We start from the raw sequence: 15,119 nt of genomic DNA, 5'->3' as shown, positions 1-15,119 counted from the left end.
CCAACGTACCAGAGGGCTTGGTGTGTTTGGTGGAGATATAACCAACGTACCAGAGGGCTTGGTGTGTTTGGAGGAGATATAACCAACGTACCAGAGGGCTTGGTGTGTTTGGAGGAGATATAACCAACGTACCAGAGGCCATGATGTGTTTGGTGGAGATATGGAGGAGATATAACCAACGTACCAGAGGGCTTGGTGTGTTTGGAAGAGATATAACCAATGTACCAGAGGCCATGATGTGTTTGGTGGAGATATGGAGGAGATATAACCAACGTACCAGAGGGCTTGGTGTGTTTGGAGGAGATATAACCAACGTACCAGAGGCCATGATGTGTTTGGTGGAGATATAACCAACGTACCAGAGGGCTTGGTGTGTTTGGAGGAGATATAACCAACGTACCAGAGGGCTTGGTGTGTTTGGAGGAGATATAACCAACGTACCAGAGGGCTTGGTGTGTTTGGAGGAGATATAACCAACGTACCAGAGGGCTTGGTGTGTTTGGAGGAGATATAACCAACGTACCAGAGGGCTTGGTGTGTTTGGAGGAGATATAACCAACGTACCAGAGGGCTTGGGCTTGGTGTGTTTGGGGAGATATAACCAACGTACCAGAGGGCTTGGTGTGTTTGGAGGAGATATAACCAACGTACCAGAGGGCTTGGTGTGTTTGGAGGAGATATAACCAACGTACCAGAGGGCTTGGTGTGTTTGGTGGAGATATAACCAACGTACCAGAGGGCTTGGTGTGTTTGGAGGAGATATAACCAACGTACCAGAGGGCTTGGTGTGTTTGGAGGAGATATGGAGGAGATATAACCAACGTACCAGAGGGCTTGGTGTGTTTGGAGGAGATATAACCAACGTACCAGAGGGCTTGGTGTGTTTGGTGGAGATATAACCAACGTACCAGAGGGCTTGGTGTGTTTGGAGGAGATATAACCAACGTACCAGAGGGCTTGGTGTGTTTGGAGGAGATATAACCAACGTACCAGAGGGCTTGGTGTGTTTGGAGGAGATATAACCAACGTACCAGAGGGCTTGGTGTGTTTGGAGGAGATATAACCAACGTACCAGAGGGCTTGGTGTGTTTGGTGGAGATATAACCAACGTACCAGAGGGCTTGGTGTGTTTGGAGGAGATATAACCAACGTACCAGAGGGCTTGGTGTGTTTGGAGGAGATATAACCAACGTACCAGAGGGCTTGGTGTGTTTGGAGGAGATATAACCAACGTACCAGAGGGCTTGGTGATGCTATGGGACCTGGGGGGCCAGGGTCTCCTCGGTGGCCTTGGGGCCCAATAGGTCCCACTATTCCTGGGTCTCCTGTCCTTCCCCTCTCTCCTTGGACTCCCCTCGCTCCAGGTATCCCTGGGTCCCCCTGCAGTAGGAGATCAGTAAAGAACAATCAAATCCAAATTTGTATTGGTCATGTACACATATTTAGCAGATGTTATCGAAGGGTGTAGTGAAAAGCTTATGTTCCTAGTTCCAACAGTGCAGTAATACCTGACAATATAAAACAATACATATACATTCCAATATACCAATATGTATAATGATTAAATCCAGCTGGCTGGTGAGCTCCCGCCATGTGGTTTACAGTTCACCCTCCGGTTTACAATTCAGATCTACAATCACTTTATTTAAATAGGCCATCATTGTAAATAAGAAAATATTCTTAATTCACTTGCCTGGATAAATAAAAGGGTGAGGGGGTTGTTGTCAGTCCCACTCCAGACTGTAGCGGAGGCATTCTGATAGAGCATTGGCATAAGGCCACTCTGGCTTTGGGCTGATACTGTCGCTACCAACGCCTCAGCATTACACAAACAGTCCTCATCCAGCCATTACCCTGATTGAGCCCACTCAGATACACATCCCCAGGGTCGGTGGCCAATTCTGTCACCATGTATTTTAGCTCTCCTACAAACCGCCATCACTAGCATTTATAAACAGATTACACAGGGCTTTAGAAACAGATTACATTGTAGAAGACTGTGACAGGGCTTTAGAAACAGATTACACTGTAGAAGACTGTGACAGGGCTTTAGAAACAGATTACACTGTACTGTGACAGGGCTTTAGAAACAGATTACACCGTAGAAAACTGTGACAGGGCTTTATAAACAGATTACACTGTAGAAGACTGTGACAGGGCTTTATAAACAGATTACACTGTAGAAGACTGTGACAGGGCTTTATAAACAGATTACACTGTAGAAGACTGTGACAGGGCTTTAGAAACAGATTACACTGTAGAAGACTGTGACAGGGCTTTAGAAACAGATTACACTGTAGAAGACTGTGACAGGGCTTTAGAAACAGATTACACTGTAGAAGACTGTGACAGGGCTTTAGAAACAGATTACACTGTAGAAGACTGTGACAGGGCTTTAGAAACAGATTACACTGTAGAAGACTGTGACAGGGCTTTAGAAACAGATTACACTGTAGAAGACTGTGACAGGGCTTTATAAACAGATTACACTGTAGAAGACTGTGACAGGGCTTTAGAAACAGATTACACTGTAGAAGACTGTGACAGGGCTTTATAAACAGATTACACTGTAGAAGACTGTGACAGGGCTTTATAAACAGATAACACTGTAGAAGACTGTGACAGGGCTTTAGAAACAGATTACACTGTAGAAGACTGTGACAGGGCTTTAGAAGCAGATTGCACTGTAGAAGACTGTGACAGGGCTTTAGAAACAGATTACACTGTAGAAGACTGTGACAGGGCTTTAGAAACAGATTACACTGTAGAAGACTGTGACAGGGCTTTAGAAACAGATTACACTGTAGAAGACTGTGACAGGGCTTTAGAAACAGATTGCACTGTAGAAGACTGTGACAGGGCTTTAGAAACAGATTACACTGTAGAAGACTGTGACAGGGCTTTAGAAACAGATTACACTGTAGACGACTGTGACAGGGCTTTAGAAACAGATTACACTGTACAAGACTGTGACAGGGCTTTAGAAACAGATTACACTGTAGAAGACTGTGACAGGGCTTTATAAACAGATTACACTGTAGAAGACTGTGACAGGGCTTTATAAACAGATTACACTGTAGAAGACTGTGACAGGGCTTTAGAAACAGATTACACTGTAGAAGACTGTGACAGGGCTTTAGAAACAGATTACACTGTAGAAGACTGTGACAGGGCTTTAGAAACAGATTACACTGTAGAAGACTGTGACAGGGCTTTAGAAACAGATTACACTGTAGAAGACTGTGACAGGGCTTTAGAAACAGATTACACTGTAGAAGACTGTGACAGGGCTTTATAAACAGATTACACTGTAGAAGACTGTGACAGGGCTTTATAAACAGATTACACTGTAGAAGACTGTGACAGGGCTTTATAAACAGATTACACTGTAGAAGACTGTGACAGGGCTTTATAAACAGATTACACTGTAGAAGACTGTGACAGGGCTTTAGAAACAGATTACACTGTAGGAGACTGTGACAGGGCTTTATAAACAGATTACACTGTAGAAGACTGTGACAGGGCTTTATAAACAGATTACACTATAGGAGACTGTGACAGGGCTTTAGAAACAGATTACACTGTAGGAGACTGTGACAGGGCTTTATAAACAGATTACACTGTAGAAGACTGTGACAGGGCTTTAGAAACAGATTACACTATAGGAGACTGTGACAGGGCTTTAGAAACAGATTACACTGTAGGAGACTGTGACAGGGCTTTATAAACAGAAACAGATTACACTTTAGAAACAGATTACACTGAAGACTGTGACAGGGCTTTATAAACAGATTACACTGTAGAAGACTGTGACAGGGCTTTAGAAACAGATTACACTATAGGAGACTGTGACAGGGCTTTATTACACTGTAGGAGACTGACTTTATAAACAGATGAGACTGTGAGGGCTTTATAAATAGGGGTTTCAGAAATACAATGGTGGCATACAAAATGCATTGAATTTCAGATGCCTTTATCAAATTCTTAGGCACCTCAGGGGGAAAAACATGTGTTTCTATGCATCATTGCCTTTTGGTTGGGTTAGGTTCTGTGTGATATTTTTCCATCACAAACAATGAGTTGTGTTTATGGAAAACCGCGTCAGAGAAACAAAATAAAGGTGCTTACCCGTTCTCCCTTGGACCCTCTGTCTCCTAGTCTACCTGTGGCTCCCTGTAAGAAGATAAAACAGATCACAGTATGAACACATGACAGAGGAGTGCAGGTTCTGTCTGAAATACTCTGCGCTGATTGCAGAGAGACAGAGAAGTCCCTCCAGACCAGAGAGACAGCTAAATAATTGGATATTTGGAATGAAGATGACCCCAAGGCTCGTCTTCTCTCTCTTTACCCACTCCTCTCTTTGTCTTCTCTCTCTTTACCCACTCCTCTCTTTGTCTTCTCTATCTTTACCCACTCCTCTCTTTGTCTTCTCTCCTTTCCTCCCTCTCTCTAAATCTGACTTTCCTCCTCTCCTCTCCTCTCCTCTCCTCTCCTCTCCTCTCCTCTCCTCTCCTCTCCTCTTCTCTTCTCTTCTCTTCTCTTCTCTTCTCTTCTCTTCTCTTCTATCCTCTCCTCTCCTCTCCTCTCCTAGCACTCAAAAGCACACTGCTTTTGTTCAGACACCCACTGAGGCCAACGTGGGTCTAATCTGTTGCTCTGTAATCACCCCCATCAACATCAACCAATCCTCCACACTCAGGGTCATTTAATGATTGCTTATCATTTTAAATTTCCCAACCCACGCTTGTGTCTTAGCTTATTCACATTCAAAAAAGGTTTATTGTTGCGATAACTAGACTGCCAGGTCCCGTTATAATCTTAACAATTGGTGGCAGCAGTGAAGTGATTGACAGGATGTTGTTCATTCCAAATTCTCAATCAAAAAACAACCTTTTTAAATGATTCTGGGATGACTGTTGTTCCTGTGTCTGAGGATGTATGGAGTTCTCCAAGGACTGTGTTTCACCTTCCACAGTGTCTGTCACAGCTTCCCTGCATCACATAGCCCCACTTCCCTCTGTGGACTGTATGCCTCCTCCCTCCCTCCCTCCCTCCCTCCCTCCCTCCCTCCCTCCCTCCCTCCCTCCCTCCCTCCCTCCCTCCCTCCCTCCCTCTGCCTCCTGCCTCTCCCTCCCTCCCTCCTCCCTCCCTCCCTGCCTGCTCCCTCCCTCCCTCCCTCCCTCCCTCCCTCCTCCCTGCCTCCCTCCCTCCCTCCCTCCCCCTCCCTCCCTCCCTCCCTCCCTCCCTCCCTCCCTCCCCCTCCCTCCCTCCTCCCTCCCTCCCTCCCTCCCTCCCTCCCCTCCTACTCTGCCTGCCTGCTCCCCCTCCCTCCCTCCCCTCCCTCCCTCCCTCCCTCCCTCCCTCCCCCTCCCTCCCTCCCTCCCTCCCTCCCTCCCTCCCTCCCTCCCTCCCTCCACCTACTCTGCTTGCCTGCTCCATCCCTCCCTCCCTCGCTGGGAGAGAAACACCTGTCGTTAGCTCTATGTGCAACACTGCTCTCTGAACTACACCTCTCCATTCTCCTCTCCTCTCTTGCTTTCCAGGCCTCCCTCCCTCCACCTACTCTGCCTCCCTCCCTCCCTCCCTCCCTCCACCTACTCTGCCTGCCTGCCAGCCTCCCTCCCTCGCTGGGAGAGAAACACCTGTCGTTAGCTCTATGTGCAACACTGCTCTCAGAACTACACCTCTCCATTCTCCTCTCCTCTGTTGCTTTCCAGGTCTCCCTCGCTCCCTCCATCTCACTGACTGTATAACCTCTGGGAACATCTTTGTATCCATTTACTGTGAGGATTACTGTCTCCATGCAAAATGCAATCTGGCACGATCATGTGGTTTTAAAAGCAACGGGCAGCAGAGAACTCTGTTCTCCTCCTCCTCGCCTACATTCATCTGCAGCCTCTCTCTATTTTTTATTTCTGCTATGTTATTCCCCAACGCCTGATGGGAGGCTTACATCTATCATCGTGCCCACTGAATTCGACTTCCATCGTCGCTCTCTGGGCCTGGCATTAAACCTCAAAGCCAGATCATTGCAGTACAGTGATAGGAGTTTTTAGGGAATGTTTAGAATAGGAGCACATTCACCTGCTAGATGGCAGTGTTGCCCCACCAAATGATTGAGAACAAGAGATACACAATCTAACAACAAGGCATTAAAATCTCCCTCTCTCCCTCCACCTCTCCCTCTCTCCCCCCCTCTCTCCCTCTCCCCCTCTCTCCCTCTCTCCCCCCCTCTCTCCTCTCCCTCCTCCTCTCCCTCTCCCCCTCTCCCCCTCCCCCTCTCTCCCCTCTCTCCCTCTCTCCTCCCTCTCTCCCTCTCCCCCTCTCTTCCTCTCCCCTCTCCCCCTCTCCCCTCCCTCTCCCCTCTCTCCTCCCTCTCTCCCTCCCTCTCTCCCCTCCCTCCCTCTCCCCCTCCCCCTCTCCCCCTCTCTCCCCCTCTCCCTCTCTCCCTCTCTCCCTCTCCCCCTCTATTCCTCCCTCTCTCCCTCTCTCTCTCTCTCCCTCCCCTCTCTCCCTCCCCCTCTCCACCTCTCCCTCTCTCTCCCTCCCTCTCCCCCTCTCTCCCTCTCTCCCTCCCCTCTCCCTCTCTCCCTCTCCCCCTCTCTCTCCCTCTCTCCCCCTCTCTCCCTCCCCCTCTCCCTCCCTCTCTCCCCCTCTCCCCCCCCCCCCCCCTCTTCCCCCCCCCCCTCTCCCTCTCTCCCTCTCCCCCTCTCTCCCTCTCCAAGATGTTGTTGATGGAAGTGGGTGAAATAATAAGAAGTTGGCCCTTCCTTCCGCTCACTGTTGAGATCTCTGTGATATAGACTGACAGATGTACCAATGTACCGACCAGTTACTCTATCTGTTATAGTTCAGCTAATTAGAATGGAAATGAAGGTGAATCATACTGTCATAATTCAGCAAAACAGGGTAGCCTAGTGGTTAGAGCGTTGGACTAGTAACCGGAAGGTTGCAAGTTCAAACCCCCGAGCTGACAAGGTACAAATCTGTCGTTCTGCCCCTGAACCTGCAGTTAACCCACTGTTCCTAGGCTGTCATTAGTGACAACAACTAGTGATGTCATATGACAGAATACAAAACACAACTAGTGATGTTATATGACAGAGTACAAAACACAACTAGTGATGTCATATGACAGAGTACAAAACACAACTAGTGATGTCATATACAACACAACTAGTGATGTACAAAAAACACAACTAGTGATGTCATATGACAGAGTGACAGACATACAAAACACAACTAGTGATGTCATATGACAGAGTACAAAAACACAACTAGTGATGTCATATGACAGAGTACAAAACACAACTAGTGATGTCATATGACACAACTAGTGATGTCATATGACAGACAAACACAACTAGTACAAAACACAACTAGTGATGTCATATGACAGAGTACAAAAGTGATGTCACAACTAGTGATGTCATATGACAGTACAAAACACAACTAGTGATGTCATATGACAGAGTACAAAACACAACTAGTGATGTCATATGACAGAGTACAAAACACAACTAGTGATGTCATATGACAGAGTACAAAACACAACTAGTGATGTCATATGACAGTACAAAACACAACTAGTGATGTCATATGACAGAGTACAAAACACAACTAGTGATGTCATATGACAGTACAAAACACAACTAGACATATTTTCAGTAGAGATCACAGTGGCAGTTGTTTTATTTTTTACTCGTTAAGTTTTATCCAAACACTTATCTGCATATGAAAATAGATCATTCTTCTCTTTTTCACAAACAGTTATCTATGACTGCCTCCCAGCATTAACTGTATAGTTAGTATACAAAGACTAAAAGTCAACACAGCCCAACATCTGCAGGATACCTTTGAGTCATTATCATTAAATGGTCTGATATGCAAATAGAAGTGGTTTAATGCACCTGTTGTGATGCCGTAGCTCAAGGGCTAGATAACAGCACTACTGTCAACGATGCTGCTGGTACGTCTTTTTGTTGAGGGACATATTGTGTGTGTGTGTGTGTGTGTGTGTGTGTGTGTGTGTGTGTGTGTGTGTGTGTGTGTGTGTGTGTGTGTGTGTGTGTGTGTGTGTGTGTGTGTGTGTGTGTGTGTGTGTGTGTGTATGTATGTATGTATGTATGTATGTATGTATGTATGTATGTATGTATGTATGTATGTATGTATGTTATTTTCTCTCACCTCGTACCCAGGAAGTCCATCTTTCCCGGGCCTCCCCTGCTCAAGGAACGACCAGAACACAAAGAAGGAAAACAAAGATATTTTGTATCAACTCCAACAATCCAACGTTCGCTCGGGTCGGCCCTGGTGCATTCTGGATATCCGTCTCAAATGGCACCCTATTCCCTATATACTGCAATACAGTCATGTACTACATAGGGAATAGGGCTCTGGTCAATGTAGTGCACTATATAGGGAATAGGGCTTTGGTCAAAGTAGAGCACTATATAGGGAATAGGGCTTTGGTCAATGTAGTGTACCAAATAGGGAATAGGGCTCTGGTTAAAGTAGTGGTCACTATATAGGGAATAGGGCTCTGGTCAAAGTAGTGTACCAAATAGGGAATAGGGCTCTGGTTAAAGTAGTACTATATAGGAATAGGGCTCTGGTCAAAGTAGTGTACTATATAGGGAATAGGGCTCTGGTCAAAGTAGTGTACTATATAGGGAATAGGGCTCTGGTCAAAGTAGTGTACTATATAGGGAATAGGGTGCCGTTTGTGACAGACAGAGTAATCTCTCTCCACAGTTAATGGGGTATCTGAAGCGTGGGATAACGATGGTGATTGCTGTGTGAACACTAATGTTCCACTCTCTGCTTACAGACTGATGGAATTATAACTAAAGAAACCATTTCTGATGATAACAACATACAATAATGTCATCGTTCTGCAAAACAAGCCTGGACTAATAACCAGATTTAAACAGATTGTCTCTTAAATCAAGCTCTTTCATTGACACGGAAATGCAGACATCTATGGTAAATGTAACACAGCACTTGGCTCTGCAATGTGAGGGACTGTGTTGTTATCAATATAAACTATGTCTACCGGCATACTGGCAGTCTGAGCCTATACAGTCATAGAGGAACACATCTCTCATCAATAAGTAGGAACCATCTACTCTCTGTTCATTGGGAACATTGGCATATTCAGACCCTTTGACTTTTCCCACGTTTTCTTACGTTGTTGTTGATAAATGATCATTTCTAAAAACCTGTTTTTTCTTTGTCATTAAGGGGTATTGTGTGTAGATTGATGATGGGGGGGGGGGAACAATTGAATCCATTTTAGAATAAGGCTGAAACGTAACAAAATGTGGAAAAAGTCAAGGGGTCTGAATACTTTCCAAAGGCCCTGTATGTACTGTACATAGAGTGACATTTCACTTGGCTCTGCATGTTCACTCTTAGAAAAAAAGGTTCCAAAAGGGTTCTTCGGCTGTCCCCAAAGGTGAACCCTTTTTGGTTCCAGGTAGAACCCTTTTTGGTTCCAGTTAGAACCCTTTCGGGTTACATGTAGAAAGGGTCCTACATGGAACCCAAAAGGGTTAAACCTGGAACCAAAAAGGGTTCTTCAAAGGATTCTTCTATGGGAAAGGAGAGGTGTATGGACTATCTCCCGTTGAGGGTAGGTATCTAATCAGGTGTATGGACTATCTCCCGTTGAGGGTAGGTGTCTAATCAGGGGTATGGACTATCTCCCGTTGAGGGTAGGTGTCTAATCAGGTGTATGGACTATCTCCCGTTGAGGGTAGGTGTCTAATCAGGTGTATGGACTATCTCCCGTTGAGGGTAGGTGTCTAATCAGGGGTATGGACTATCTCCCGTTGAGGGTAGGTATCTAATCAGGGGTATGGACTATCTCCCGTTGAGGGTAGGTATCTAATCAGGGTATGGACTATCTCCCGTTGAGGGTAGGTGTCTAATCAGGTGTATGGACTATCTCCCGTTGAGGGTAGGTATCTAATCAGGTGTATGGACTATCTCCCGTTGAGGGTAGGTGTCTAATCAGGTGTATGGACTATCTCCCGTTGAGGGTAGGTGTCTAATCAGGTGTATGGACTATCTCCCGTTGAGGGTAGGTATCTAATCAGGGTATGGAATATCTCCCGTTGAGGGTAGGTATCTAATCAGGGGTATGGAATCTCCCGTTGAGGGTAGGTGTCTAATCAGGTGTATGGACTATCTCCCGTTGAGGGTAGGTGTATAATCAGGGGTATGGACTATCTCCCGTTGAGGGTAGGTATCTAATCAGGGTATGGACTATCTCCCGTGTGAGGGAATAAACAATCAGGGGTATGGACTATCTCCCGTTGAGGGTTACTAATCAGGTGTATGGACTATCTCCCGTTGGAGGGTAGGTATTAATCAGATGAAGCTGACAGAGAGAGTAAAAAGAGAGGAGAGAGCCTTCAGAGAGCGAGACCCCTCTCACCCTGAGGGAGAAGGTACTAATGTGTGTGTGACAGACAGAGGAGTATGGACTGACTGATCTCCCGTTGAGAGAGAGAGAGAGAGAGAGAGAGAGAGAGAGAGAGAGAGAGAGAGAGAGAGAGAGAGAGAGAGAGAGAGAGAGAGAGAGAGAGAGAGAGAGTGAGAGGGAGAGAGGAGAGAGAGCGAGAGAGAGAGAGAGAGAGAGAGAGAGAGGGAGAGAGAGAGAGAGAGAGAGAATCAGAGAGAGAGAGAGAGAGAGAGAGAGAGAGAGAGAGAGAGAGAGGAGAGTGAGAGTGGTAGAGAGAGAGAGTGAGAGAGAGAGAGTGAGCAAGTAAAGAGAGAGAGAGCAAGCGGAGAGAGAGAAAAAAAGCATCCGGCTTACTTACCGGTTCCCCAGGGATCCCCTGAATCACCCCCGAGCTCCAGGTTTCCCCTGTCAATCACACAGACAGGATGAGAATGCCCCACATTAAACAGCTTCTCAGACAGGTTTTATATATCTACCCATCTATGTTAGCTAGCACCTCAACGCTGTCCTGTCCAGCAGGTATTACTGTACTACAGCCCTCTAAGTGGGTGTACATCTGCAGGACTGTTCACTGGGTATAGTATTACATCTGAGGGACTGTTCACTGGGTATAGTATTAAATCTGAGGGACTGTTCACTGGGTATAGTATTACATCTGAGGACTGTTCACTGGGTATAGTATTACATCTGAGGACTGTTCACTGGGTATAGTATTAAATCTGAAGGACTGTTCACTGGGTATAGTATTACATCTGAGGACTGTTCACTGGGTATAGTATTACATCTGCAGGACTGTTCACTGGGTATAGTATTACATCTGAAGGACTGTTCACTGGGTATAGTATTACATCTGAGGACTGTTCACTGGGTTTAGTATTACATCTGAGGACTGTTCACTGGGTATAGTATTACATCTGAAGGACTGTTCACTGGGTATAGTATTACATCTGTACATCTGAAGGACTGTTCACTGGGTATAGTATTACATCTGAAGGACTGTTCACTGGGTATAGTATTACATCTGAGGGACTGTTCACTGGGTATAGTATTACATCTGAAGGACTGTTCACTGGGTATAGTATTACATCTGAAGGACTGTTCACTGGGTATAGTATTACATCTGAAGGACTGTTCACTGGGTATAGTATTACATCTGCAGGACTGTTCACTGGGTATAGTATTACATCTGAAGGACTGTTCACTGGGTATAGTATTACATCTGAAGGACTGTTCACTGGGTATAGTATTACATCTGAAGGACTGTTCACTGGGTATAGTATTACATCTGAAGGACTGTTCACTGGGTATAGTATTACATCTGAAGGACTGTTCACTGGGTATAGTATTAGGACTGTTCACTGGGTATAGTATTACATCTGAAGGACTGTTCACTGGGTATAGTATTACATCTGAGGACTGTTCACTGGGTATAGGACTATAGTATTACATCTGAAGGACTGTTCACTGGGTATAGTATTACATCTGAAGGACTGTTCACTGGGTATAGTATTACATCTGAAGGACTGTTCACTGGGTATAGTATTACATCTGAAGGACTGTTCACTGGGTATAGTATTACATCTGAAGGACTGTTCACTGGGTATAGTATTACATCTGCAGGACTGTTCACTGGGTATAGTATTACATCTGCAGGACTGTTCACTGGGTATAGTATTACATCTGAAGGACTGTTCACTGGGTATAGTATTACATCTGAAGGACTGTTCACTGGGTATAGTATTACATCTGAAGGACTGTTCACTGGGTATAGTATTACATCTGCAGGACTGTTCACTGGGTATAGTATTACATCTGCAGGACTGTTCACTGGGTATAGTATTACATCTGCAGGACTGTTCACTGGGTATAGTATTACATCTGCAGGACTGTTCACATAGTATTACATCTGCAGGACTGTTCACTGGGTATAGTATTACATCTGAAGGACTGTTCACTGGGTATAGTATTACATCTGCAGGACTGTTCACTGGGTATAGTATTACATCTGCAGGACTGTTCACTGGGTATAGTATTACATCTGCAGGACTGTTCACTGGGTATAGTATTACATCTGCAGGACTGTTCACTGGGTATAGTATTACATCTGAAGGACTGTTCACTGGGTATAGTATTACATCTGCAGGACTGTTCACTGGGTATAGTATTACATCTGCAGGACTGTTCACTGGGTATAGTATTACATCTGTCTGGACTGTCACTCATAGATTTCTGAAGTCCTGTACTGACATGTTATAGTATTACATCTGTGCAGGACTGTTCACTGGTGTGCAGATCATTAAAAGTACACTCTGAAGGGCCAGGACTGTTCACTGGACAACATACAGCCTATAGTATTACATCTGCAGGACTGTTCACTGGGTATAGTATTACATCTGCAGGACTGTTCACTGGGTATAGTACAGCCTTACATCTGCAGGACTGTTCACTGGGTATAGTATTACATCTGCAGGACTGTTCACTGGGTATAGTATTACAACTCTGCAGGACTGTTCACTGGGTATAGTTTTATACAACTCTGCAGGACTGTTCACTGGGTATAAACCTATAGTATTACATCTGCAGGACTGTTCACTGGGTATAGTATTACATCTGCAGGACTGTTCACTGGGTATAGTATTAACATCTGCAGGACTGTTTCACTGGGTATAGTATTATACATCTATAGGACATGTTCACTGGGTATAGCAACATTACATCTGCAGGACTGTTCACTGGGTATAGTATTACATCTGCAGGACTGTTCACTGGGTAACAGTATTACATCTGCAGGACTGTTCACTGGGTATAGTACAGCCTTACATCTGCAGCCTTGTTTACTGTTCACTGGGTAAACCTAGTACAGCCTTTTATACAACTGCCTATAGCAACATGTTTTATACAACTTATAGCAACATACAGCCTTGATAACTCAAACCTATAATAACATACAGCCTTTTATACAACTCAAACTGTTCACATGCCTTGGTTATAACTCAAACCTACAGCAACTGCCTTTTATACAACTCAAACCTATAGCTGTTCAAACCTGGGCAACATACAGCCTATACAACTACATCTACAGGAACTCTGTTCACAACTCAAACCTTAGTAACATTACAACTCAAACCTATGCAACATACAGCCTTTTATACAACTCAAACTACAGCAACATACAGCCTTGTTTAACTCAAACCTTATAACTCAAACCTACAGCAACATGCCTTTTATCAACTGGCAACATACAGCCTTTTATACAACTCAAACCTACAGCAACATACAGCCTTGGTTATAACTCAAACCTACAGCAATACAGCCTTTTATACAACTCAAACCTATAGCTACAGCCTTGGTTCTGTCAAACCTACAGCAACATACATTTTACAACTCAAACCTATAAACATACAGCCTTATCAACTCAAACCTACAGCAACATACAGCCTTTTATACAACTCAAACCTATACAGCCTCCTCATACAGCCATTGTTTTACAACTCAAACCTATAGCCATATTTTAATGCAGCAAATACAGCCTTGTTTACAAATGGAAACCTATACAACTAACATACAGCCTTTTATACAACTCAAACCTAAGTACAACTCATACAGCCATACAGTTTTCAAACCTAGGGGCCTTGGTTATAACTCAAACCTACAGCAACATACAGCCTTTTATACAACTCAAACCTATAGCAACATACAGCCTTGTTATACAACTCAGAACCTATACAACTCAGACCTATAATAACATACAGCCTTTTATACAACTCAAACCTATAATAACATACAGCCTTTTATACAACTCAAACCTATAATAACATACAGCCTTGTTTACAACTCAAACCTATAATAACATACAGCCTTTTATACAACTCAAACCTACAGGACAACATACAGCCTTGTTTACAACTCAAACCTATAATAACATACAGCCTTTTATACAACTCAGACCTATAGCAACATACAGCCTTTTATACAACTCAGACCTATAGCAACATACAGCCTTTTATACAACTCAGACCTATAATAACATACAGCCTTTTATACAACTCAAACCTACAGCAACATACAGCCTTTTATACAACTCAAACCTATAGCAACATACAGCCTTTTATACAACTCAAACCTACAGCAACATACAGCCTTTTATACAACTCAAACCTACAGCAACATACAGCCTTTTTTACAACTCAAACCTACAGCAACATACAGCCTTTTATACAACTCAAACCTATAGCAACATACAGCCTTTTATACAACTCAAACCTATAGCAACATACAGCCTTTTATACAACTCAGACCTATAGCAACATACAGCCTTGTTTACAACTCAAACCTATAATAACATACAGCCTTTTATACAACTCAAACCTATAGCAACATACAGCCTTTTATACAACTCAAACCTACAGCAACATACAGCCTTTTATACAACTCAAACCTATAGCAACATACAGCCTTGTTTACAACTCAAACCTACAGCAACATACAGCCTTTTATACAACTCAAACCTATAGCAACATACAGCCTTGTTTACAACTCAAACCTACAGCAACATACAGCCTTTTATACAACTCAAACCTATAGCAACATACAGCCTTTTATACAACTCAAACCTACAGCAACATACAGCCTTTTATACAACTCAAAC

General features: G+C 44.2%; 1 protein-coding gene across 1 annotated transcript in view; it reads right to left on the bottom strand.

Annotated features, from left to right (window-relative positions):
* The window catches only part of LOC118373356 (collagen alpha-1(XIX) chain-like), a 51,275-nt gene extending 43,055 nt beyond the window's left edge, over positions 1–8,220 (bottom strand). Inside the window, exons 1-3 of the mRNA XM_052511677.1 lie at positions 8,191–8,220; positions 4,129–4,173; positions 1,237–1,380 (exon numbers count right to left, since the gene is read on the bottom strand). The gene's annotated coding sequence lies outside the window, so the exon portion shown is untranslated. The remainder of the gene's footprint in view (positions 1–1,236; positions 1,381–4,128; positions 4,174–8,190) is intronic.
* Between the last annotated feature and the right edge of the window lie 6,899 nt (positions 8,221–15,119).

The sequence above is a fragment of the Oncorhynchus keta genome, unplaced genomic scaffold (assembly GCF_023373465.1).
Source record: "Oncorhynchus keta strain PuntledgeMale-10-30-2019 unplaced genomic scaffold, Oket_V2 Un_contig_7249_pilon_pilon, whole genome shotgun sequence".
In the NCBI taxonomy this organism is placed as follows: Eukaryota; Metazoa; Chordata; class Actinopteri; order Salmoniformes; family Salmonidae; genus Oncorhynchus; species Oncorhynchus keta.
Note: the sequence above shows the minus strand (reverse complement) of the source record. Positions and strands in the feature narration are given on the sequence as shown.